The 24,358-nt window shown below is 40.0% G+C and overlaps 1 protein-coding gene across 2 annotated transcripts in view; it reads right to left on the bottom strand.

Moving 5' to 3' along the window:
* Window positions 1-23,402, bottom strand: part of LOC131073499 (uncharacterized) — a 61,537-nt gene extending 38,135 nt beyond the window's left edge. For both annotated transcript variants that reach the window (XR_009112882.2, XM_058009938.2), the window contains exon 1: window positions 23,250-23,402. The gene's annotated coding sequence lies outside the window, so the exon portion shown is untranslated. The remainder of the gene's footprint in view (window positions 1-23,249) is intronic.
* Window positions 23,403-24,358: the final 956 nt, after the last annotated feature.

Genomic DNA, 24,358 nt, shown 5'->3' with positions numbered 1-24,358 from the left:
TTGATCGTCCTGGCGAAGACCGTCCTTGATCCGGCTTGATTTTCCTTGAAGAGACCTCCATTTGATGCCTACACAACATTTCAAAATTAGTACCATGATTTTGCAATACATAACATAAATTAGAGAGCAATTTTTTAGGAAACTTAATGATAAGTCCTTTATTAATCATTTCCTAAAAACGACGATTGAGCTAAGAGAAAAACAAAATTTCAAAATTCAAAATTAAGGCAATGACAATCAAAATTCGAAATTAAAACAAGAGATCTTGCCATACCTTACTTGAGAGCTTAACTCTAAAATGCAAAATGAATAAAATCGCCTAGGCGAAATTGAGGTATAAATAGTCTTCAATGTTATCTCCTCAAAAGATCAATTTCACCACCTTTGGATTTCAACGTGATCTTCAAGTCTTGCCTCTTTGACAATTCGCTCAAATGGATCTTCAAGTTCGCCTTAACAAATCCTCCTAGTCTCGCACCTTTGACGTGGTCTTCAATCCTTGACAAATTCGCTCCAACGAAGTCTCCAAGATATCGCACCACCTTTATTAGTAAACTCCAAATCGCACTTCTCCCTTGTCTTCCTTAATTCGCATGTAGAAGGATAAAATGATGATGTGAAAATGAAATCTTCCACTCCCCATATATAGCGCTTGGATTGCATTTATCCCTTAGGCCGACTTGAGGATATAAAACAATTTTTTAAATGATTTTTAAATGATTTAGCAAGGCCGACCTCCCTTTGTAGCGCTTCAAATTCGATTTTTATTAATTAATTAATTAATTATTAATGCCTTACGTTTTTAATTTGCAAATTTCGATTTTTAATAAAGGCAAAATAATTAATAAAAGATCAATGCCACATTAAATGCCAAATTGAATAGGATTTTCAATTTTTTATCAAACTTAGCATTTAAGGAAAATTTGAATTGCTTATTTGGCGCCAAAACTATGAAAATGAGAGGGACGTACCTCATCGCCCTGGTCCCTTGGAGAGGGACAGGAGCGATCCATGATTTTGTCTTGATTTTTGCATTTTTCACGTTCAACTCCTTCATCTCCACGTTCAACATTAATCATCATGATGAGCTCTTCGAATTTGATTGCCTTGCATGCGTTCATGAGTGTCTTTGGATGTTCATCGCCCTGGTCCTTGTCCAAAGGACAGGAGCGATCTTCAAATTTCCACGTTCAATATGCATCCTTTTATCTTCGATCTTCATTGTGATGTCCTCCAAACGTCGTCCCTTGCCTCGCTTAACCTCACCTTGCTTTGATCTTGAAGGAATATGAGTGCTCTTGATAGGATCGCCCTGGTCCTTGTCCAAAGGACAGGAGCGATGTGAGCTTTTTACCTTGATTAGCAATGTTTGGACGTTCAAAACTCTTGTATGTTATCTTCAAACGATGCCTTAGACCTTGCATTACCTTATGAAATCTTGTTCTTACGTAAATCTTGCACAAAATGACCAATGCATCTAACATCGCCCTGGTCCCTTGGAGAGGGACAGGAGCGATCTATGTCCTAGGATGCGAATTTCATCATTGTGACGACCTTTTAATGTTTGTGCTTGCTAAAGACGCCTTGAAATGTCCCTCGCCACCTTGTCTTGACTTGGATCGACCTTGAACTTGCATAGGAAGTAACATCACCATTGTATCGCCCTGGTCCCTTGGAGAGGGACAGGAGCGATCCTCCTTTTGTAGCCTTTATCTCACTTTGTCAGGTTCCAAGTCCATATTCAACGGATTCGTCTTTCTTCACTCCATTCGTTCATGCCTTGACATTGTTTGTAACTTTGCAAGAAAATCAATTATATCAAAAATCGCTCTGGTCCCTTCCTGAGGGACAGGAGCGAACTAGACATTTAGGACCTTTGTGGACGTCCAAAAAATCTTCATTTTGTATTCAATGCGTCCATCTCATGTTCTTCCTTGCTTTTGAACGTACACTTGTCTTGACATTTGCCTGGATTCTGTCTAATGAAGGAAATCGCTCTGGTCCCTGGGAGAGGGACGAGGGCTACAAGGTACCTCGCCCTGGTCCCTTGGAGAGGGACAGGAGCGATTTTGCTCTTGTGGGCCTCATTTTACTTCATCACCTTCGAAAATTATATTCAACGGATTCGCAATGCCTCCTTTCATTCATTCATGCCTTGAGATCGGTTGAAATTTGGCGAGAAAATCATCTACAACAAAAATCGCTCTGGTCCCTTCCTGAGGGACAGGAGCGAACTTAAGCATTTTGGTCCTTTGTTGACATTTGATAATCTTCAATTTGTCTTCAACGGGTTCGATTGACCTCCTTTCTTGCCTTCGAACATAAATTTTGCTTGGTCTTTGTTCAGGACGTACCTTATGAAGAATTTCGCTCTGGTCCTTCAGTGAGGGACAGGAGCGAATTTGACCCTCTAGGCAAAAACTTCATCATTTCGTTGTTTTTGATCAAGTCTGGATGCTCTATCATGCTCATTTCGTCCTTCACCATGCCTTTGATGTCTCGATTCGTCCAAACAAGGTCAGGAATGGCTCAACTAAGCATTTTCGCTCTGGTCCCTTGGTGAGGGACACGAGCGATTCGCCTTGGTCCCTTGGAGAGGGACACGAGCGAAATTTGACTTTTCGCACTCTCTATCAGGATAACTTTTATGGAATATAACATTTCCTTCTATGTTTCTTCTTTCTTATACTTTAAGTTATATTCCATATATACTTTCAGGATGTTTGAGAGTGGTTTCAGACCTCCAGGAGTTATATTGCAAAATCTAGTTTTTGGAGGTTTTTTTAGTTTCCAGACTTAGTCAAATTTCAGGATCAGGGCATTCCAGACTTAGCCAAATTTCAGGATCAGGACTTCACTCAAGCCGGACCTGCTACCCTGTTGATCTCCCCGACAGCACTTCAAGTTATATTCATTTGATAAAATATACCTCTTTGGACCTTTTCACATCGTCAAGACGTTAAAATCCTGCAAGGACAAAGCAAAATTGGATTTGTAGCTCCGGTCCTTCACTGAGGGACAGGAGCGATTTTTCCCCTGGAGGCATTTCTGTGCTCATGAAAATCTTCAATTTATATTCAATGGAAAGATCTCGCCTTTCTCCATCACTTCCAATTCGTAATTCATCTTGACCCTGCAGGAATAGTAAAATATTTGAAAACGAGCCCCTGTCCTTCACTGAGGGACAGGAGCGATTTTGCTCCTACAGGCCAAAATAACATGATTTTAGACATTTTAACACTTCACAAGGCGAAAACAAATCATTTGAGATGCCTAGGATCAAAAATCAAAAATGTCAAAATTTGGTCAAAAATATTCAATTGGACAAAAATTCACATTTCATCTTCAACACTTAGACAAATTTAAGCTCTGCATTCAAAATTCCAATTGAAAATAGACCATTCTGGCGAATTCATTTCATTCAAAATTTGCATTCTAGAAAAGGAAACTCAAAAGCCCTCAAAAACGACTGGATTTTGGTCCGAAAAGACGGTAATTAGAACCCTAAGGCTTGACCCTAAATCCAGACAACTAACAAACTAACGAAACCCTAAAAAAGCAAAGCGAAAACGAGCAAAACGAGCAAAAAAACATGGGTCCCCATTTGCAATGGGGCGATGTGTGAAAACGTCACAACAAGGCCCCAAGGTATCAAGGATCATCAAAAGTCTCGCCTGACAAACCTCAAGTCAAAGATGGATACATCTTCCCTCCATTGAATAATAGTGTTCTAGTGGAAGCAGTTGGCGAGGTTCAAGCATTTCAACAAACAAATAGAAATGCCGCTCCAAAGGTGTATCAGAGAAATCATCGGAACCATGAGCCGCTCACATCTTCTATCCCTCCAAATAATTTCTCAACTCCTCCAAATCCCAACGCCAGCAATGTTCCTAGTCCACTAAGGGATTCGCCAAAGTACAGACAAGCAGTTGCTCCTCAGGGTGAACGAGTCCAACCATCCGCTCAACCTGCAGAAAAGAGACAACAAGATAATCCTCCCAGGGAGGAATTGAAAAGATTGAGCTCTTACGTTCTGGAAGAGTTCAAGAAGATTAAGATAAGCTTGCCTTTGTTCGAACTAATGAAAATCCTTGAAGTAAGAGATTCGTTGTTGGGAAGCCTGAGCGATGCTCCACTACCAAGAAGTGTCCCGCAAGCCCTAACGAATGTTCAAAGGAGCACGCCCAACAATTCAAACCTGGCATCAAACACAAATGTTGTTCAGGATGTGCCACAAGTTTTTCCTGATGCATTCGACACCCCGTAGCAGCCCCCAAGCTTTATCAAAATGGTGCAAATTTCTCCCTATCATCCACAAGAGCAGAATCCTGTGACGACTCAACCGGCTCTGCAAAATACCCCTGCAGCAAGGAAAGAAGAAACAACTCAAAAGGTTAGTGAACCTGTGAAGCCAACCTTTACAAAAATCATTCAAGCACTAGCTACAGGACAAGATTCACAGCAAGAGGGGAGGAATCAAGAATTTAGCAATGGTAGTGAACAGAGAAGGAAGCCCACAATTTGTTACATAGAAAGGGATGAGCCTGCTCCTTTCCTGGTCTCTGTCAGGATTTTTGGCAAACTCTTACACAATTGCCTAATAGACTCTGGCGCTTCAAGCAACTTAATGTCGTTGGCAATGTGCTAGAAACTAGGATTAATGCCTTTACATACAAACAAGAAGGTCACGCAGCTTGACAAGACTGAAGTACCCGTTGTCTGAGAGCTCAACAACATTCACATGCAATTAGTTGCCGAGCCAAGGGTGCAGAGCTGTATTGATATTTCAGTGGTGGACATCCCAGACGGATATGGTATGTTGCTGAGTAGAGATTGGTCGAGGAAGTTAAACGGATATATCTCTATCGACTTTTCCCACATGTGGCTTCCATGGAAGTGCGTTCCCAACCAGATCAGAATTGATAGCACGCCCAAATTGCCCCTGACAATCACTGAATATGGAGAAGGCAATGAGATCCTGTTTCTAGAGACCAACTTGGGTACCTACAGGCCTGTTGTGACCATTTCACATATCGCCCCATTAGAATGGGGACCCCCTTTCTTTCGCTTTTGTTTTGCCTGTTCTTCTCTCTGCTTTTAGGGTTTTGGGTGAGTGAGCGGTCTAGGCTAGGGCTAAGCCTTAGGGGTTTCTTTTGGATATTTTTCAAGCTGAGTCCAGTCAAATTTTGAAAGTTATTAAGCGTCCTTCCGAGGGTTGATTATTGAAGTAAGATAACTCTGTCAGGAAGTCAAATAGGTCCCAGGTTAGGTCTAGTCAGGGTTTTTTGGGGTAAAATTCAAATTTTGTCTAAGTGTTAGTATTTTGAAGATGAAATTGTATATTCTTGCCTAGGTAAATTTTGATCAAATTTTGGAGGCAAGATGATGCCTGAAGCAGAGAAAGTGCTCTTGTCCTTCACTGGAGGCCCAGGGCAAATTTCATTCTAAGTGCAATTTCTTATTTTGCAAGAGCTTGCTAACTGATTCCTGGCCTTGAAGATGACCTAATTCTGCCTTGTGAAATGATTGGAGACCTAAATTTTGAATATTTTAGCCAGAAAGGACAAAAGTGCTCCCGTCCCTCTCCAAGGGACCAGAGCACAAATGTTATTTTATGCATATTTGTCACTGACTTTTCTATTTTGTTTTGTGCAGGGTCTTCCGGAATGATAATTGGACATGACTTGATACTTTTGAAGATTTTGAAGGCACAAAAATGGTGAATTTTGAAGGTTAAAGGAAAAAGTGCTCCTGTCCCTCTCCATGGGACCAAGGCAAAGTGCTCCCGTCCCTCACTGAAGGACAAAGGCGAAAAGACTTATTTGAGCCATTCCTGGCCTTGTTTGGTCAAATCGAAACATCAAAGGCATGGTGGAGGACGAAATGAACATGATAAAGCATCCAGACTTGATTGAAAACAATGAAATGATGAAGTTTTTGCCTAGAAGGTAAAAAGTGCTCCCGTCCCTCACTGAAGGACCAGAGCACTTTTTATGAAATCAACAAATTCCTTCTGAGATTATGCTAAGGCAAAGTTGTGTGAGATGGTAAGGATCCTCTAAAGCATGGTGAACAAAGGTTTGACTTCAAAAAATTGAGAATCCTAGCCCAAAAATGAAAAAGTGCTCCCATCCCTCTCCAAGGGACCAGAGCGAAGTCATTGGCATTCATTATTTTTTTGCCATATCCTAACGTTGACATCCTCCAAATCGCATTATATGCCAAAATCATCAACTTCGAAATATTTAAAAAATTTAAATTAAATTGGCATTTAATAAAGGCGCATGGCATTTAATAAATTAATTTTGGGCCTTAGAAAATCGAAATTTTAATTATAAAGGCATTTAAAATTAATTTTTATTAAATTAAAATTGAAAAAGGAGCACTTGAGGTATTATTTTTATCTATTTTATTAAGTCTGCCTCTTCTTTTTTTTAATTTTATTTATATTTTGGCCTATTTTGCCAAGTCGGCCTATGGGGAGATGAAATGGTGAGCGCCCTATATAATGGGGGAATTTTGAGCAATTTTAATCATCATTCATTCATTACTTCAAGTGCGATTTGAGGAGCAAGGAAGGGGGTGCGAAATCTGGTCTAGTTGGAGCGAATTATCTTAAGTGTTGAAGACTAAAGGTGGTGGAATTGATGCTTGAGAAGACTAAAGGAGGCGCATTTTGCTAAAGGAAGGACTTCAATCTACATTTTGCCTAGCGAATTCTCCTTATTTTTGCATCATTTTTTTAGAATTAATTCTCAAGTGGAGGTATGGCGAGATCATCCTAGTCCCAACGTTGAAATTGTGAATTTTGAACTTCAAGTTTTTGAAAATGGCGTAGTTAATTAGGAAATGATAACTCAAGATTTATCATGAAGTTTCCTAATTAATATCTTTAATCTTCCTTTCTACTCTATATTTCTACGTTGCAAAATATATTACTCATTATGAGATGTTGCGTAGGTGTCAAGATGGCGACCCCAAAGGCAAGAGCATCCACTAGTCGTCCAGCCCTCAGGAAGGAAGATCAGAGGAATGAAGAATTGGAGACCAAGATCGTGTCAAAGTGGAGCAACATTGGAGATACCAACTAGGGAAACTTCAGTGTCAGGAAGTTTCGAGAGGTCCCTTACATTGGAAAGCCATCACCTGTCGCAAGGAGAATAATTGAAAGTGGCATCATCAAGGCGGCCGGTTTTCCTCCAACAGTACAGTGCCATGAGCTGATGACTGAGTGTGCTCGCCATTATGACCCACAATCAAGATCGATCATATCCAAGGAAGGGAACACTTTGGCTTATCTTTCAGAGGAGGCTATAAGTGAGGCTCTCCATCTTCCAGAGCATAAAGATATGATTTACAAAAGCTTAGAAGGAGCCAGGTCCATGTATGAAGATGATCCAAACTCTTGCTTGAGCATCATCAATAAGAATTGGTTACTCAAAAGTCGTCTTCGCCTGAGCAAGATTCCCAATACACCACATAGGATCGACTTCCAGGAGGAGTACAGAGATTTGATAACTTTGCTCAATCGAGTTACAGGGGCTCCTCAAGCCTTCTATTTTGAGAAGTGGATGTTCTACTTCATCCAAGTGATAGTTCAAGGAAAAGGAACGATTCATTGGGCTAGAATTATTAGCCATTGCTTGGACGTGCAGTTTAGAAGACTAAAGCCTACTAAGTCATTTCACATGAGCTCATACGTCATATATGCCTTGATCAGGAGTTTTGAATATGTAGGACTACCTCACAGAGGAGTGATCGGAAGAGGACCTGGAGAGGTTAGAGTTTGTGACTCTTATGTTCATTTGCATCATCCACCAGGAAGTGACTACAAGTTAGTCAATGATACCTTCACGATGAACATCACTAGGATATTGCAAGGCGAGATTCACAACCGGCTATCTCTAGATGCACAAGAGCTTATAAAGAGGTACGGTGCTTGGTTCATCCAATTTCAAAAGTTTACATATATCAGAGTCCATGGATGTCCTTCACCCCCCTACATGTTGCTGAGGTATCCGACAGACAAGATAGTGCTACTCGAGGTCACTAGGCAGTTGGCAGACTATGCGAAGGCATTCAGACACAGGCATAGAAATGGAGCTCCCGTGCCCATCATATTGGGGAATTCAGTTGAGGTATGTCCTAATGCTCTAGCCTTGGATGATGCAGAGAGGGAGTTGGCCTCATATTCATTCACGTTCTTTGCCTCGAGAGAGAATTTTGACCCTTATGGGTATATAGAGGAGACATATGGTAGAAAGTACAAGCACGAATTTCAGGTAGAAGACTTTTGGATGAATCTCTCAAGTGATTTAGAAGTGAAAAGAAAGATGCATTCCAGATTACCTTTGGATTTCATCAGGAAATGCAAAGTTTACAGAGTGGCCGATCAAGCTCAGGATAGTGGCAGACATCTCTAGTCATCCTATGACAGAGAGGACAAAGCAGTAAAGATAGATTGGAACGAGCCTGAGATTACAGACTTGAGAGCTTTGATGGCTCCAATTTTGTCATGTACTCGCAGATGGGTGGATGTACAACATCAAAACTTAAGAGAACAGAACGTACCAATGACTTATACTTTGGAGGAAAGACCAGAAGAGGGAGGAGCAAGCGCAAGTGAAGACAATTCCCATCCTAGAGGCGCGAAGAGGAAAGAAAGACCTGAGAAAAGGGAACCCTCCAAGAAGAAGCAAGAGGCTAATCGAGATCGCTCATCAGGTACATCATCTCGACATGAGAAAAGGACAAGTCAAGTTGAAGGACAAGAGATGACGATGTCTGAGGTGGATGAATCTATAGAGTCAATAGTACAGAATGATAGACCTGAAAAAGGGAAGGCACCTCAGCATTCGTCAAGTCGATCTCCCCAAGTCAATAAGCTACATGAAGACAAGAATGATGATGAAGCGACATCTCCTCTCCGAGAAGAAGAACCTTTGCCTAAAGAAATACAAGTCAGAGAGACAAGATCCGCCATTCCAGATTGGTTGAAGGAGAGATTGACAAGGGTGATTGTGATTGAGGATGAAGATAATGTAATTGACTTAGAGAGCCTTGTAGGGAATTCTCAGGAAGTAACGGAGAAGAAGAAGGCCACCAAGATAACCAAGATGATCAGAGATGAGACAGGGTCCAGGAAGTTGCAGATAGCTACACCAACAGTGGACGAGTATGAAGGTGAAATCCTTGCAAAAGAGTATGATGTAGAAACATTTGAACTTGGTCCACTCACTGCTGAGCAGGCACTGGATGAGGCAACCGATTCATTTGAGGTACTTAAAGATAAGCTTAAGGAAGAAATGGAAAAGAATAGAAAGCTTGAAAGAGAGGTCGGTGCTTGGAGAGGCTACTTTAGCCATCTCAATCAGCCCTTGGGACGTCAGGATCCAGCAGTGTCTCCTGTGCAAGCACTTCCCCTTGAATCAGTTGGCGAGGCAGAGAGAGTCAAGAGCTTGGTTCAGCTTATGAGCTCTTGGATTGACAAATCCCACACAGTAGCTGTTGAATCTGCAACAAGAATGATGCAGACAATCCATCGAGCTATCCAGGTCCTTGAGATCGTCCACAACCTAATGATAACAGTAGCCGCTTTCGCTCACACTAGGGATGTTATCATTCCTGTTCTACAAGTAATCAGGCAAACACCCAGGAAGATCCTAGCACAAGAAAAGATAATGGATGGAGGAGCTCATAATTTACTCCAGGTCAACTCTACTCCAGATGAAGGAGGTTCTTTTCAAGGACATCAGCACCAAATGCAATCAAGTTGAAGGCGTCATCCATCCAATTCAGGACAAGGTGTTTGAGGTGTTATGTACCATTCTTGGCAGGAGGATTGAAGTTGAGACAGATGTGGACCTTCAAGAGTTGGAAGAAAGAGTCAAGGTCATCTTTTTGCAAAGATGAGAATGTCATCACAGATGGGCAACGGGATCAAATGTTCGCTACTATGCTCCTGATTGAGAAAATCAAAGAACTCGAACTTGGATGGGATGTGGCTCTTCTCAAGGCCTTTGATCAGGTTATCCACTTAGAGGAACAAATGAGGAATCTTCCCGAGATTCCTATTGCTGAAATTGAAGGAATTGTGTCCAGATTCATTGCATATGCTAAGAAGGAACATTGGAAAGGAAATAAGGTTCTAGAAGAGAGGTTGTTGTAGATGATGTGGCGCCTTAATTATCATTGGTCTATGTTTCCTAGATTTTTGTGCCAATTAAATATTTGGCTATGTATTTAATATTGTTCAACTAAAAAGGGAACTTTTTGTAATAAACCCTAATTAGGGTTTAGGTGTCAGAATCTCAGTCGTTGATCTTCTTTTGATCTGGGCCGTTCATTGTAATTGAGGATGCTATATATACCCTCACTCATTTTCATTTTGTCATTAGATATTAGATGAGAGATTAGAAATCAGATTTTAGATATTAGAAAGAAGAAAGTTATTTTGTAGCAAGATTGAGCATTGAAGAAAGGACTTCAAACAATTGTTGTTTATTTTGGCTTTGAGATCAATAAAATATTGAAGTTATGGTGTTTTATTGCAATTCTTGTGGCTATCTTCATGGTTGTTTACTTTCTTGAATCATTCTCAGTCGAAATAGTATTTAAATTTGAAGGACTAAGTGTTGGGCTTGATCTTTGGTGAGATTCACATTCCAAACCACTAGCTTCTTACTGATTGTAAGAACGCCTTGTGTAGTCAACTGGAGATATTTGGATTGCTTAAACCTTCAATCATTATTGACTAATGATATGTACCTTCATGGTAGTGTCTATAATTCTTGATGATTCGAAAAATCACTAATCACCTTAGAAGATCGCATCAATTCTAGTAAAGTTGTAGTTCCTTGGCAATACTGAAATTGGTAGAATCTTACCAAGTCTAGCCTACATTGAGTCATTCTTAGGATTTGGTTAGAATTCATCTCTTGCAAACCCTTTCTTTTGATCTTTTTTGAGAACTTGTTAGTTTTTAGGAAATTTTTGTTCCTGCAATTCGGATACGTAAGGCCCCTTGATGAAACAGCATTCACAACGACCACAGGTGCTTATCCACACGTAGAGACCCTACATCGAAGAACCTTGGAGTCATCCTGATTGATCCTTTTTCGCGACATCTTCAGCAATCAGAGGCTTTATTCAAGAGAGGATAAGGTACCCTTGGGTATTTTATTCTGTGTTTGATAGTGTACAAAATACACGTCAACAAGGCCCAAGGTTGAGGAGATTTTGATGTTGCATGACTCGACAAAGACGGAACAGAGGAAGGAAATGCTTGACTCCACATAGATTCTTATTGAAGATGATCCCGAAGAACAACCAAGTGGAGGCAAGGATATGTTTGATAGTTTCAGAGATTTCGTCCTGAGAAGTGTAAAGCAAGAGACCCAGTTGGGAAGAGGCATTGGCACTCGTGATTTATTGCTGCCCAATTGGTGCAGAATTCATAATGCCTTCCATTCAGAACTTACCTGCAAAATGTGTAAACTTGCTATTGAGCAAGTAGTAAAGGTGGTCCCACCAAACCCAACAATAGCAAATATTGTAGAAACCAGTAATGTTGGAGCCTGTCCCAAGACAGTTCTGGAACACAGAGATGAAAAAATGAAAGTTTCCCAAGAAGGAGAAAACAAGAGAGACGCCATTCAGCCGCCCCAAATTCAAAATACCAGTCAGATATGGACCTTAAGGTTCGATGGATCCAAATCCAAGAATGGGAGTGGCGTTGGAGTTGAATTAATTAGTCCAACTGGAGAAGCTTACCTGGCTGCATACAGGCTACAATTCCCCTGCACTAACAATGTAGCCAAATACGAATCATTGGTCCATGGATTGCTCCTTGCGATCCAAAAGGGTGCAAAGACCTTGCACGTGCTGGGAGATTCACAAATTGTGGTACGGCAAATAAGGAGATTATATGCCTGTCATGACAAAAGGTTGTGTCGTTACCATAACAGAGTATGGGACCTGATTGAGAGTTTTGACGCATTCAAGATCAAGACGATACACAGAGGTGACAATGAGGCCACCAATGCGTTGGCTCAAGCAGCCAGTTCCTTGGAGCCCCTTGCCATGGAAGGCTTGAAGAAATTTACAGTTGAATTAACTTCAGTTCCCTCCGTGCCAGACAATGTTACAAATTTCCAAGTGTTCGAAGATGATAAACACATCTTGGATTTTCTTACAAACTCAGAGGTGTTTACGGCACAGATAATTGATGAGGAAGAGCTTGAAGAAGCAGAATATGATGCTGATGGGATAATGAACTTGAAAACAAATACTATCCCTCGTCGAATGATTGAGTTAGAAAGACTCTTTGACCCTGATAGGTTGAGCAGGAATCAAACTACAGAGGGTAGTGAATGTGAAGCAGTAAACCTGGGGGAAGATGGACAAACCAAGAACGTGTTCATTGGGAAAGTTTGTACCCCGGAGGAAAAGAAAGGAATTTTAAAGAACCTAAAAGAATTCTCTGATGTTATCGCATGGGGATATGAGGATTTGAAAACCTATGATACTTCTCTTTTCACCCACACAATTCCATTAAAGCTAGGAAGCAAGCCCTTTCGGCAAAGACAGAGACCTGTGAATCCATTGCTAGAACCACTGATTTATCAAGAAGTTAAGAAACTACTCTCAGCAAGGATAATATTTTCGATCAGGCACTCGACGTGGGTCGCCAATCTGGTTCCAGTGAGGAAGAAAAATGGAGAAATAAGGTTATGTATAGACTTTCGAAATCTGAATAGGGCTTCTGAGAAAGATAATTACCCCCTGCCATCTTTGGACGAGGTGTTGCAAATCGCCAATGGATCTCAAATGATGTCGTTCCTGGATGGATACTCTGGATATAACCAAGTTCTGGTGGAGGAAGAAGATAGACTAAAGACAACTTTCACCACCAAGTGGGGCACCTTCGCCTACAGAAGGATGCCATTTGGCTTGATCAATGCAGGAGCCACCTTCCAGAGGGCAATGGACATAGCATTCCGTGATTTAGTGGGAAAATGCATAATAATTTACATGGATGACCTCACATTATTTTCCAAAAGAAGGGAAGGTCATGTTGATGATCTGAGGAAAATCTTCCAACGCTGTAGAAGGTACAGGATATCTTTGAATCCCAAGAAATGTATGTTTGGCGTTACTGAGGGGAAACTTCTTGGACATGTTATTTCCGAGAAAGGGATTTCTATTGATCCAGAGCGCATTGAGGCCATTTCAAGGATCGGCCTGCCCGCCAGTCAAAGAGAATTGAAATCATTCTTTGGTAAAATTAACATCGTCAGGAAGTTTATTACTGGATTCGCTGAAATCGTGAAGCCACTGAATGACATGCTGAAGAAAGGAGCAAAGATCGAGTGGACGACTCCAACAAAGCAAGCATTTGAATAAATAAAGCAAGCAATTGTTAATGCTCTGATCCTAGTCAGCCCTGATTATACCAAATCTTTCTATTTGTATTCCTTTGCCTCAGAACATACCTGCGCAGCAGTCCTCACCCAGAGGGATGAAGAGAAAGATGAACATCCAATTGCTTTTATGAGTTCTCGATTGAAAGATGCGGAGTTGAGGTACCCAAACGTGGAGAAACAGGCCTATGCATTGGTCAAGGGTATTAAGAAGTTCGGACATTATTTATTAAGAAGCAAGGTATTTGCCATTGTTCCTGACGCGGCTGTAAAGACTTTATTGATGCAAAATGAATTGGGTGAGAGAAGGGGCAAGTGGGTCGCCACGATCCAAGAATATGACATCGAAATACAACCGATGAAGATAGTCTGAGGCCAAGCATTAGCACAGACAATTGCCACAACAGGGCCTGGACTGATACAACAGATTTATGTTCTTGAAGAGGTATCTCCTGGAGAACGGTACGATGAAGTTGTTTTCTATCTACTGAACCACTGATGCCCTCCGCATTTGAACCCTGTCCAGAAAAGAGCATTAAGAATGAAGAGCCAAAGATACATGTTGCAAGGAGCTATCCTATACAAGAAGAATCATGAAGGAATATACTTAAGATGTGTAGGCAAAGAAGAAGCCAAACAAATTATGGAACATTTTCATGGTAGATTTGGAACCAGTCACGGAGGTAGTTTGGCTACAGCACATCAGATTGCCCGGGCAAGATATTATTGGCCCACACTATTTAAGGATGCATACCAACATGTCAAGGCATGTCACACGTGTAAGACGGCCGCTGTTCGAGAAAAGAATCCTGCTATTCCACTTCAGCCAGTTATTGAAGTAAGGCCATTTGCCCAATGGGGGTTGGATTTTATTGGAGCAATCAACCCCCCTTCTTCAGCCCAGCACAAATACATCCTTGCCACCACAGACTATTGCACCAGATGGTCCAAAGCCCAAGCCCTGAAATTGTGTAACTCTGATGTATTAATCAAATTCCTCGAAGAGAACGTTATTACAAGATTTGGATGTCCACACGCCTTGGTGTGCGACAATGGCCCTGCATTCTCATCATTAAAGTTTTCTAACTGGGCCTTCGAGTACGGAATCACATTGAAATTCTCCTCGAATTACTATCCCCAGGGAAATGGGCTGGCAGAATCAACAAATAAGAATCTGTTGAGTGCTATCAAGAAGCTGTTGGACAAGAATCCCAAGGAATGGCATACGCAACTAAGGTTTTCTCTTTGGGCAGACAGGACACGAGTGAAGAATTCCTTGAGAACATCTCCCAATCATCTAGTCTACGGACAAGATCCAGTGTTTCTCATCCAGCTGAGAATCCCGACTTTACAGTTCTTGCAAGAATACTTGGATGGTGAAAATGCGGTTCAGGCACGTCTCTCGCAGTTACTACACCTTGAGGAGAAGAGGGACCAAGCATTAGACAACTTTGCAAAGCATCAGGAAGTGGTCAAACGATGGTTTGACAAACAAGCCAAGGTCAAATGTTTCCGGATTTTCGACTTGGTTTTGTACTGGGATAAGGCCCATGAAAGAAGAGGTGATCATGACAAATTCAACAAGTTGTGGATGGGTCCTTATCAGATTTCCGAGATCCTCGGGGATAATGCATTCAGATTAAAGGCTTTGACCGAAGAGGACGTCCCATTGCCCATCAATGGGCAGTTCCTTAAGCATTATTTCCAATCATAGGCCTTCCTATGAGGCCTTCTTTGTACCATATTAGTTTAGGGTTTTGAGTTCTTTCCCTTTTGTGTGTTTTGCTTGCTTTTTCTTTGGTTTTGGTTTGCGGCTTTCGGTGCCGGTTTCCCTCGAGCTTGTCCACTCGTGTGGTTTTGCTTGGGTCTGGGGTTTTTGGGTGGCCTCAAAGTATTTGGAGTCTTCGTCTGTTGGTGGGATGGTGATGTTATTTGGCCTATCTTTTCCACGGTACCCAAACCTCTATCCTGAGCCATTCAAATCTTTTAGAAGTTATGGTTGGTGAAAACTTTACATCTTGCTTCAGCGCCACTGGAATCTCCAGACCCATAGTAGGCTTCACCGCTTATGAGCCAAAGGAATTGACAGGAGCAAAATGAAATACTAGAAAAGAAAGAAAGAAAGATGAAAAATAAAAGAAATATCAAAATACTGGCTTTGGGAATGTGCAGATAACTCCACCGGGGCTATGGACACCCAACCGGCAGTGGAGCTATGTTCGTGGAATTCCAGAGACAACCTCGTCGAGGCTATGGACGCCTGACTGGCAGCAAGGCAATGTCCCGGATGCTTTTGAAGTACAGATACCACCAGCCTGCCATAACTAATTCTAAGAGTTTTGATGATCTCCTGGAACAAGGTTGATGTCCATGCACTTGAATTTTACTCTAGGTTCAAACCCTGGAGAGTTTTTGAACACTTGAAGTGTTTTTCAACACTTCACCCGTGGAGTCGCCAGATGTTGTGACCTAATCACACATCACCCCATCCCAAATAGGGACCCCCTAGCTTTTAGGCCCCTTTGGTCGTTTGGTCTTGTTTTTTTGTGTGTTTCGGTGGCAATCTCTTCAATCTCTCCGCTTTGCGAATGTTCGGGGGTCAATTAGAGTTAATCTGCTTCATTGTCGAGTGAATTCTACGAAGTATAGGGCCTGTTTTGTCCCTTTTTAGGGTTTCTGCCTTTTGTCCTAGATTTTAGGGGTTCCTGTTAGGGTTTTGGGAAAACTGAACATACGACTAGAATCGAGACCCTTCAAGGGACCTCCCAGTAAAATTTGAGCCCAAACGGAGAAACTCTATTTTTAGAAAGTCCCTATTTTTTAGGGATTTTTTCGAGTCCCGGAATGTCGTCATTTTGCCAAAAATCAAACTTACTATTTTTAGTAATTTCTATTTTTAATAAGTTTCTATTTATAGTAAGTCATTCCTACACCCTGTCTAGGGATCTAACGCTAACACCTTGAAGGTTTCTATTTTTGGAAAGTCATTACTGGCAGGGTCAGTCAAACAAGGCGACGAGGATCAGACGTTCGCAGGCATTTCTAATTTTGGAAAGTCAGACAGCAGACAAAGAAAGCCAAAGATTGATCAGGTGCTGGAAGCCTATGCCTGAAATGGAAAGCTCAAAATTTCACCAAGGTTCGGGAAATCATTCCAGGCAAGGACAGGTAATCCATGGAATAAGTAAAAATCCACCCAAATGTGGAATTGGGCGCCAAAATGAGGAAGGCAAGGACAGATGGAAAATTCCATGAATCCATGGCCAGATGAAAATTCCGCCCAAGTATGCAGTTGGCCGCCAAAATGAGGAAGGCAAGGACAGGTGGAAAAATCCATGAATCCATGGCAGAGTGAAAATTCCGCCCAAGTATGCAGTTGGGCGCCAAAATGAGAAAGGCAAGGACAGATGGAAAATTCCATGAATCCATGGCAGAGTGAAAATTCCGCCCAAATATGCAGTCAGGTGCCAAAATGGAGAAGCCAAGGACAGATGGAAAAACCCATGAATCCTTGGCATTAAAAAAATTCCGCCCAACTATGCAGTCAAGCGCCAAACTGGAGAAGGCAAGGACAAATGGAAAAATCCATAAATCCTTGGCCAGAGGAAAATTGCGCCCAAGTATGCAATTGGGCGCCAAAATGGGTCAATCAAGGACAGATGGAAAATTCCATGAATCCTTGGCATAGTGAAAATTCCACCCAAACTAAAAGTTGAAATTTTGCCTAAGGCATGGAATCCAAGGAGTCAAGGAGGAATAAAAAGAAAAATTCCCCTCGGGCAAATTTTTGAATTTGCTATTTTTTGACACCAAATCTCGACAGAGTGGAAAATTTTATAGATTCGGAATCGGGGTGAAATTCTCCATCAAATGAACCTGACTCCTAAATTTTAGGATGATCCCTAAAAAATAGGGATGTTGAAAAGAGACATGGAAATTCCTTCAAAAGCAGGAGGCGACAAGATTAAGGTAGAATCAAGCAAATCCTGAGAGAATCCTTCAAATTCCCTCCAAAATGGGAAAGAGTGAAAATCAATGAGTTGGCGAAAGGAATCTTCCAAGTATGGCGCATGACTTGGAGCATTTAAGGGGTCGTCCATTTTTGGACAAAAGTCTTTTGGTTGAATAGTAATGGCGTACTTATTGCTGAGGGAAGGTTGACTCGACGTGGGTCCAGTCAATGCATGTCATCATCAGATAAGGAATCTTCTTGCATGTCGCCTTCTCATTATGGTTTTATGACAGATTCTCCGTGCATGTCGCCGTCACTAGGAGAATGATGGGCATTTATGGTGGTGTCGTTTATATTCTAGGCATAATCAACATCATGGGGCACATTTAATGTGCTAGTGGGCGCTATTTTAGGCTCTTTCAATTAATTGTACATGGGCATAATGGGTTATTAATTGCCGATTCCCACCTTGTTGCACCTTGAGTGGGGAATCTTTAGGGCAAACCCTAATTAGGGTTTTGCATGTAATCATGGCTTAAGGCCCATATAAAGGGGTGACCCCCTCATTTGTAAAGGGGGAGAGACTATCGTCAAAGATTGTTGCTAAGAGCTTTCGAAGCAAACACTTAATACATTGTTCCATGGTTGGTGTGTTCTTGTGTTGTTTTGGAGCTCGCATGGTCTCATTCTCTTCAATTAGATTAGATTTGCTTATATGTTGTTAGAAGAACTGGATTTGATAGGAGAACTGGTTGCAGAATCCGAGCTCATACTTTTGGTGTGCAGTTGATTGTTGTATGCCGTGCAAAGTTAGCATGAGCTTGTTGATGTGTATGTGTTTAACTTTGGTTGTCAATAAAGATTGTTCGATCCAATGGTTTGTATTGATGATTTGAAAAGCCTCCACGCACCCTTTGAAGATTGCACCACCTTTGTGTAGTTGTGCTCTGTTGGCGAAGCGAAGAGTGGTTTGATTTTCCATAAGTAATCCCGTCTCCTGTTCTTAGGATTAAGTTAGCCTTAGCCTAGTTTTCCTCTACCCTATTCCTATTTACTTTCCACATAATTCAAAATCCAAAAGATCCAAAACTAGAGCTTTTATTGCAAATCATCCGTACAAAAAATCCTTGAGCTTGCATAAGTTTCTTCAACATACGTAAGGCCCCTGGGTTATCAGCAAACCCATCAAACAACTGAGTCACGTCCACGCACTGAAGGAACCTTGGAATTAGCCGTTTGAACTTTAAGTAATCCTAGCATACGGACTAATTTTGATCAAGAGAGGATAAGGTGACCGTTGGTAACTTTATTCTGTGTTAGACGTGGTCATAAAAAACACGTCAACAATGCCCTCCCTTGAAGAAGTTGTGCGAATGAAGGTGAAAAATGCACTCAAGAAAGAAGTTGTGTGAATGAAGGTGAAAAATGTGCTCAAGCAAGAAGTTGTGCGAATGAAGGTGAAAAATGCGCGCAAGCAAGAAGTTATGCAAATGAGGGGTGAAAATGCACTCAAGCAAGAAGTTGTGCAAATGAGGGGTGAAAATGTGCTCAAACAAGAAGTTGTGCGAATGAGGGGTGAAAATGCGCTCAAGCTAGAAGTTGCGCAAATGAAGGTGAAAAATGCACTCAAGCAAGAAGTTGTGCAAATGAGGGGTGAAAATGTGCTCATGCAAGAAAATGTGCAAATGAGGGGTGAAAATGCGCCCAAGCAAGAAGTAGTGTGAATGAGGGGTGAAAATGCGCTCAAGCAAGAAGTTGTGCAAATGAGGGGTGAAAATGCGCTCAAGCAAGAAGTTGTGTGAATGAAGGTGAAAAATGCGCTCAAGCAAGAAGTTGTGCGAATGAAGGTTAAAAATGCGCTCAAGCAAGAAGTTGTGCGAATGAGGGGTGAAAGTGTGACCAAGCAAGGAGGTCAACTCGAGCATAATGTAACGTGTTGGAGAGCATGAGATGAAGTGTGTGAAGTTGAATTTGAACCTAGACCTAAATGCAACATACATGTCACACTTGAGTTTGTAATCAATTTTAAATTTGCTTCTTGATTCGTAGTGTTTTGATTCAAGTTTATCTTTCTGCAGGTCTGATAGAACGTGGATATGAAAAGATGCACAAGGATGCGAAACAAGTGTAAAAGGACTTCATCAAAGGCTATCAATGAGGTTAGCACCAAATGGACAAACAGGAGCTAGAATCAAGTGAACAACATTAAAAAGTCATACAAGCAAGATGATAGACTTCATAGCTTCAGCTAAACAATTGCAATAGGATGAGGCTCACAACATCTCCGAAGGTAAAAGGGTTTGCTTAAGCCAGGCAAGTTAAACAATCAAAGCTAGAGGGTCGACTTGATCGTGACAATGCCATCATCATCACAACAAACTTAGAGATGTTGAGTATCAAGAGATATTTCTCAACTACATACGTGTGTGATGAGGTATCAAGTCTACAGTGCAAATTGAGGTGGCATCCTTGTCATCACCAACCAATCACAGAATTCCACGTCAGCATGTCCAGATGTAATGTACTTGACTCATTCAATGGAAGCACAAAATTCAAGATACCTAACCTCATTTTCTATTGGTTCACATTCAATGTGGAACATATGTCAAATAAAATGTAATTTTCTCATTGGCCGAAAAGGAATTTGTTGTAACAAACCAGAATTAGGGTTTTATCGTGTAACCTTGGCCATTGATTGTGAATCAATTTGAGCCACTCATTGTAAAGAGCTATCTATATAAAGCTCAATTTTCTCATTTGTCAAGGTTAATAGTTGAGTAATAGTGAATAGATCAATAGTTAGCAGCCAGATCATTAGCAAATAGGTAGAGTAGAGTAGGAGAAAAAGAGATTGTTGCCAAGACTTTGTTGCAAGAAGCATATTATTTTAATTGAATATGGTGAATTTCATGTGTTGATTCAACAATTTGCATGGTCTCTACTTCTCATTTATTTTCATGTTGATTAGATGGATGGAAGCTATTGTGGATGATTAATGGTAAAATTCGCATGTTCATACTACTTGTATGTGGTTGATTGCCAAATACTTTGCGTGGTCAACTGAACTCATTATAAGCTTAACTTTGATTACTACTCACCCATTGATATGCATCGCATTGATGGTGTTTATGTTGTTGGTGGTGATTTGAACATCATAAGATTACCTTAGAAGATCACACTAGCTTTGTGGTGTTGTTCTTTGCATGGCAAAGCAAAGTCTAGTAGAATTTCACCAAGTCATTCATAGTTTCTTACATTCTAGGATTAGGCTAGCTTTCTAAACCCTCACCCTTTTTATTTATTTTTTTCAAATCAAGTAAAATTTTGCATTCCAGCAACATTCAAACATTCAAGTTCAATGTAAGTCCCCCTTGTGATTCCAGCAAATCACATCACAATCACTGAGTCTATCCATGTATAAAGTCAAGACCAGACTATCGGAACCTTGGAGTCATCTTGTTTGATCAAATAATTTAGCATCCGAGGTGATTTTGATCAAGATAGGAGAGAGTACATTTGGTATTTTATTCTGTGTTAGAGGTATCTAAAAAACACATCAACACTATGTTCCATGGCGTTTCGGCGACGGGGACACGTTTCTAGGATGTCCCCTATAGGGCCATTTTCAAGGGATGGCAAGGGATGGCAAGGGACGGCGATATACAAAATTTTATATATATATATATATATATACATAAGGGACAACGATATACAAAATTATATATATATATATATATGAATTTTTCAAAATATATTAATATATTAGAGAGAGAGAGAGAGAGAGAGAGAGAGAGATGTCAATAAATGATAACAACAATATCATTTGTAAATAAATCTTGAGGGTAGTACAACAACAGCATAATAAGTTTCAATAGAGCATTATAACAGCAGTCTCAAACATCAAAAACACATGGTCTATCAATATCCAAAAGTCTCAAACCTGTATGGCGATATACAAAATTATATATATATATATATATATATGAATTTTTCAAAATATATTAATATATTAGAGAGAGAGAGAGAGAGAGATGTCAATAAATGATAACAACAATATCATTTGTAAATAAATCTTGAGGGTAGTACAACAACAGCATAATAAGTTTCAATAGAGCATTATAACTGCAGCCTCAAACATCAAAAACACATGGTCTATCAATATCCAAAAGTCTCAAACATGTATCCAAAAGTCTCAAACATCAAAATACAACAATCTATGAAACTAAGACTCATTCGAGCTATCAATATGTAAAGACTTAGAACCATCTGAGTCACTATCACCCTCTAGCAGAAGTGGATCATCCAATTGTAGCACAACAAGTCCTGGTTGTTGCGTTAGTGTTTTGTTTGGTTTTAACTCTTTATGTCATTTTAGGATTCCTTTGTGGTTTAGAAGTCCTTATGGGTCCCCCATAGACCAATAGAAGCAAAGAAAATTAGAAAAAACTTTTTTTTTTGTTTTTGTAAGCCTGGAATCATTCCCAGCTGCACGGGGTGGCTAGCCGTTTTGGGGACGCGGGGACGCCAAGGAATGTTCCCTTGTCATCTTAGAGACAGTGAAACTTCCCCAAATGGCTGGAGATGTTCCCTAGTGTTTCCTGGGATTTTTTGTCAAGCAGGGATGACAAAGGGACGTCCTCTTGGCATCCCCCCATCCCCGAAACGGCAGGGGGCAGGGATGAAGGGTTTTGGAGCAGCGCACGTGTCCCTATATAACATAGCTCTATACTTTCTAAAATATCAATTGATATCACTCATGTCATTTAAATTGTTGTGTTACACATTACATAGCAAATGTTGCTTTCCATATAACCAGATGAAAATCTTTTGACAAATTCCAAGCATCTTGGTATTTCCCTGTTTCTAAAAATGGGAAGCTGAACAGAAAGTGATTTCACCTTTTTCCTTGTATCTTGCAATGGAGCGAACTCTCTTGAAACTATATCAGGAATATCGAATGTATGTCACTCTGTCGAATCTTTTGTTGATTTCATGTTGTTTGCTGTAGGGTTTTATTGGTCTCATAATTAGGGTTTAGAATTTGAGCTTTTATTTGCTTGGGTATGTTGAATAGATGGTTAAGAAGTAAATTCGATCGTCCCTAACTAGATCTTTTAGTGTTAGCCATTTAACTGGAATGTTTGAACTAGAGAAATTTAAAAAGTCATATCGAATTCTAATATTTCTCAAACCGGCAGAAGGTAAATAAAAGTTTATAATAATCGATTTGGCTTTTATTGTTTTCACAATCTAGGATTAGAAGTATGAATTCCTTTAGAAAATTGCTCTGTTCTTACCCTAAAATCATCACGTCCCTAAAGCTAGATCAACCAGAACGAATCTTGCTTGTTAAAACAGATATTGAATACTTTCGCGCCAAGTTTACTTTATTAGGTGTAGGAGTTTATGAAAGAAAGCGATTATTATTATTTAAGAAGGATGTATATAGGCTTGCTCTTGTGTGAAATAATTCGACCATATTCTTAGCTGTGCGAGACATAACAGGTAGCATGATAGGGTTCACTCTGTTTTTTAAATAAAAGCCTCGCTTCTGTTGTTGGCATGCGAGTTAATTTCTGAGATAGAAAGGTTCGACGGCCCAAAAATTAAGTAACATGCAGTCCAGAAAGCCGGAAAATTGAGCCTGCTTTATCAAACTGGGCGCGCAAAAGGCTGAGTTTTACTATGGCAGAAGGTTTTGGGATGGGAGTGCTCTACTGTGGAATGACGAGCAAATAAGATCCTTTTGGAGAATCAAAAAATAAAGAATACAGCAATCTCAAATGCATTAAATGAACCAGTATTACTCTCATTAGGTAACAGACATCACATTAGCACAGGCAGTAAGAATACAAAAAATAAATGCTAACCCTCACATTTTGTCTTTGCTGCCGAGGTCGGTCGCCTACAGCGTTGGTGAAGTCTGAACTAAACATGCAAAACTGAAGAACAACAAAAGGAAGTGACGAGAATGATTCAATATCGTTAAAGAAGTTCCAAAAAAATATTGTTCATTTTTTAAATTTGAAAATTTCGTCTAAATGAATTTAATTAATAATATGATAAATAATATTTTGAGACATGTAAAACTTCATTGTGTAGTTGATAGATGAATAGACATGTAGAGTTATTTAGATCTAGGTGAATAGACATGACAGATCTAGGTGAGTAATATTTTGAGAGCAATATATTAATGTAATTGTAATCTATTGAATTGTAATTGGGCATTAGAGGTTATAATAGTCATATATATAGTACTTCATTAAGATAAGTTTAGATCTTATGATTAAATGTTGGCCATGAAATTGGTGTATTGTTTATAGTTAGCAAATGTTGTGAATTTTCCTTTCTTATCTTTATTGTTGCGCTTTCTTGTTAGATTGTTGTTGTTTTAGAGTGAAAGAAAGTTGTTGCTATTGTTGGCCTTGATACTATTTTGTTGTTGAAGTTATTTCTTATTTATAGATTTGGCATTGATATTATTTGAGTCTTATGCTCTTTAATTGTAGTAGCACAAGGCTCATTTATTTAATCTTAAATAATTAAAATTAGAGGAACTAATTCAATAGTAAGTTGTCTTCTTATATTGCCATAATAGTATTTGTGCTTAGTTAATACATAATTTACAACAAATCATTGAAGGAAATTTTAGGTTTATCTATTATCGTAGCTAAGGCTTAATGAAGCTTATAAATATACCACATTGTTAGATGCATGCAATCTTAAAGGCTTGTTATCAGTAGAGTTTTTGACAAATAAAAGTGCAAGGAAAGCATTGTGCAGAGTTGTCCAAATAAGCTTAGCGAAATTGTAGTTTGAAATACATGTTGATCAATTTGTTTAATTTTATTTTTTTGCAAGCAACTCACTTGATGGGATTGATATTGAGAAGGAAGCATTTTATGGTGAAGCAACTTCCACAAATTAACTTGTGATCAGGTAATTGCTTTGGATTCCTTTGTGCAAAACTAAGTGTTTGTCATTA

The sequence above is a fragment of the Cryptomeria japonica genome, chromosome 1, assembly GCF_030272615.1.
Source record: "Cryptomeria japonica chromosome 1, Sugi_1.0, whole genome shotgun sequence".
Taxonomy (NCBI): domain Eukaryota; kingdom Viridiplantae; phylum Streptophyta; class Pinopsida; order Cupressales; family Cupressaceae; genus Cryptomeria; species Cryptomeria japonica.
This window is presented reverse-complemented; position numbering and strand designations above follow the sequence as displayed.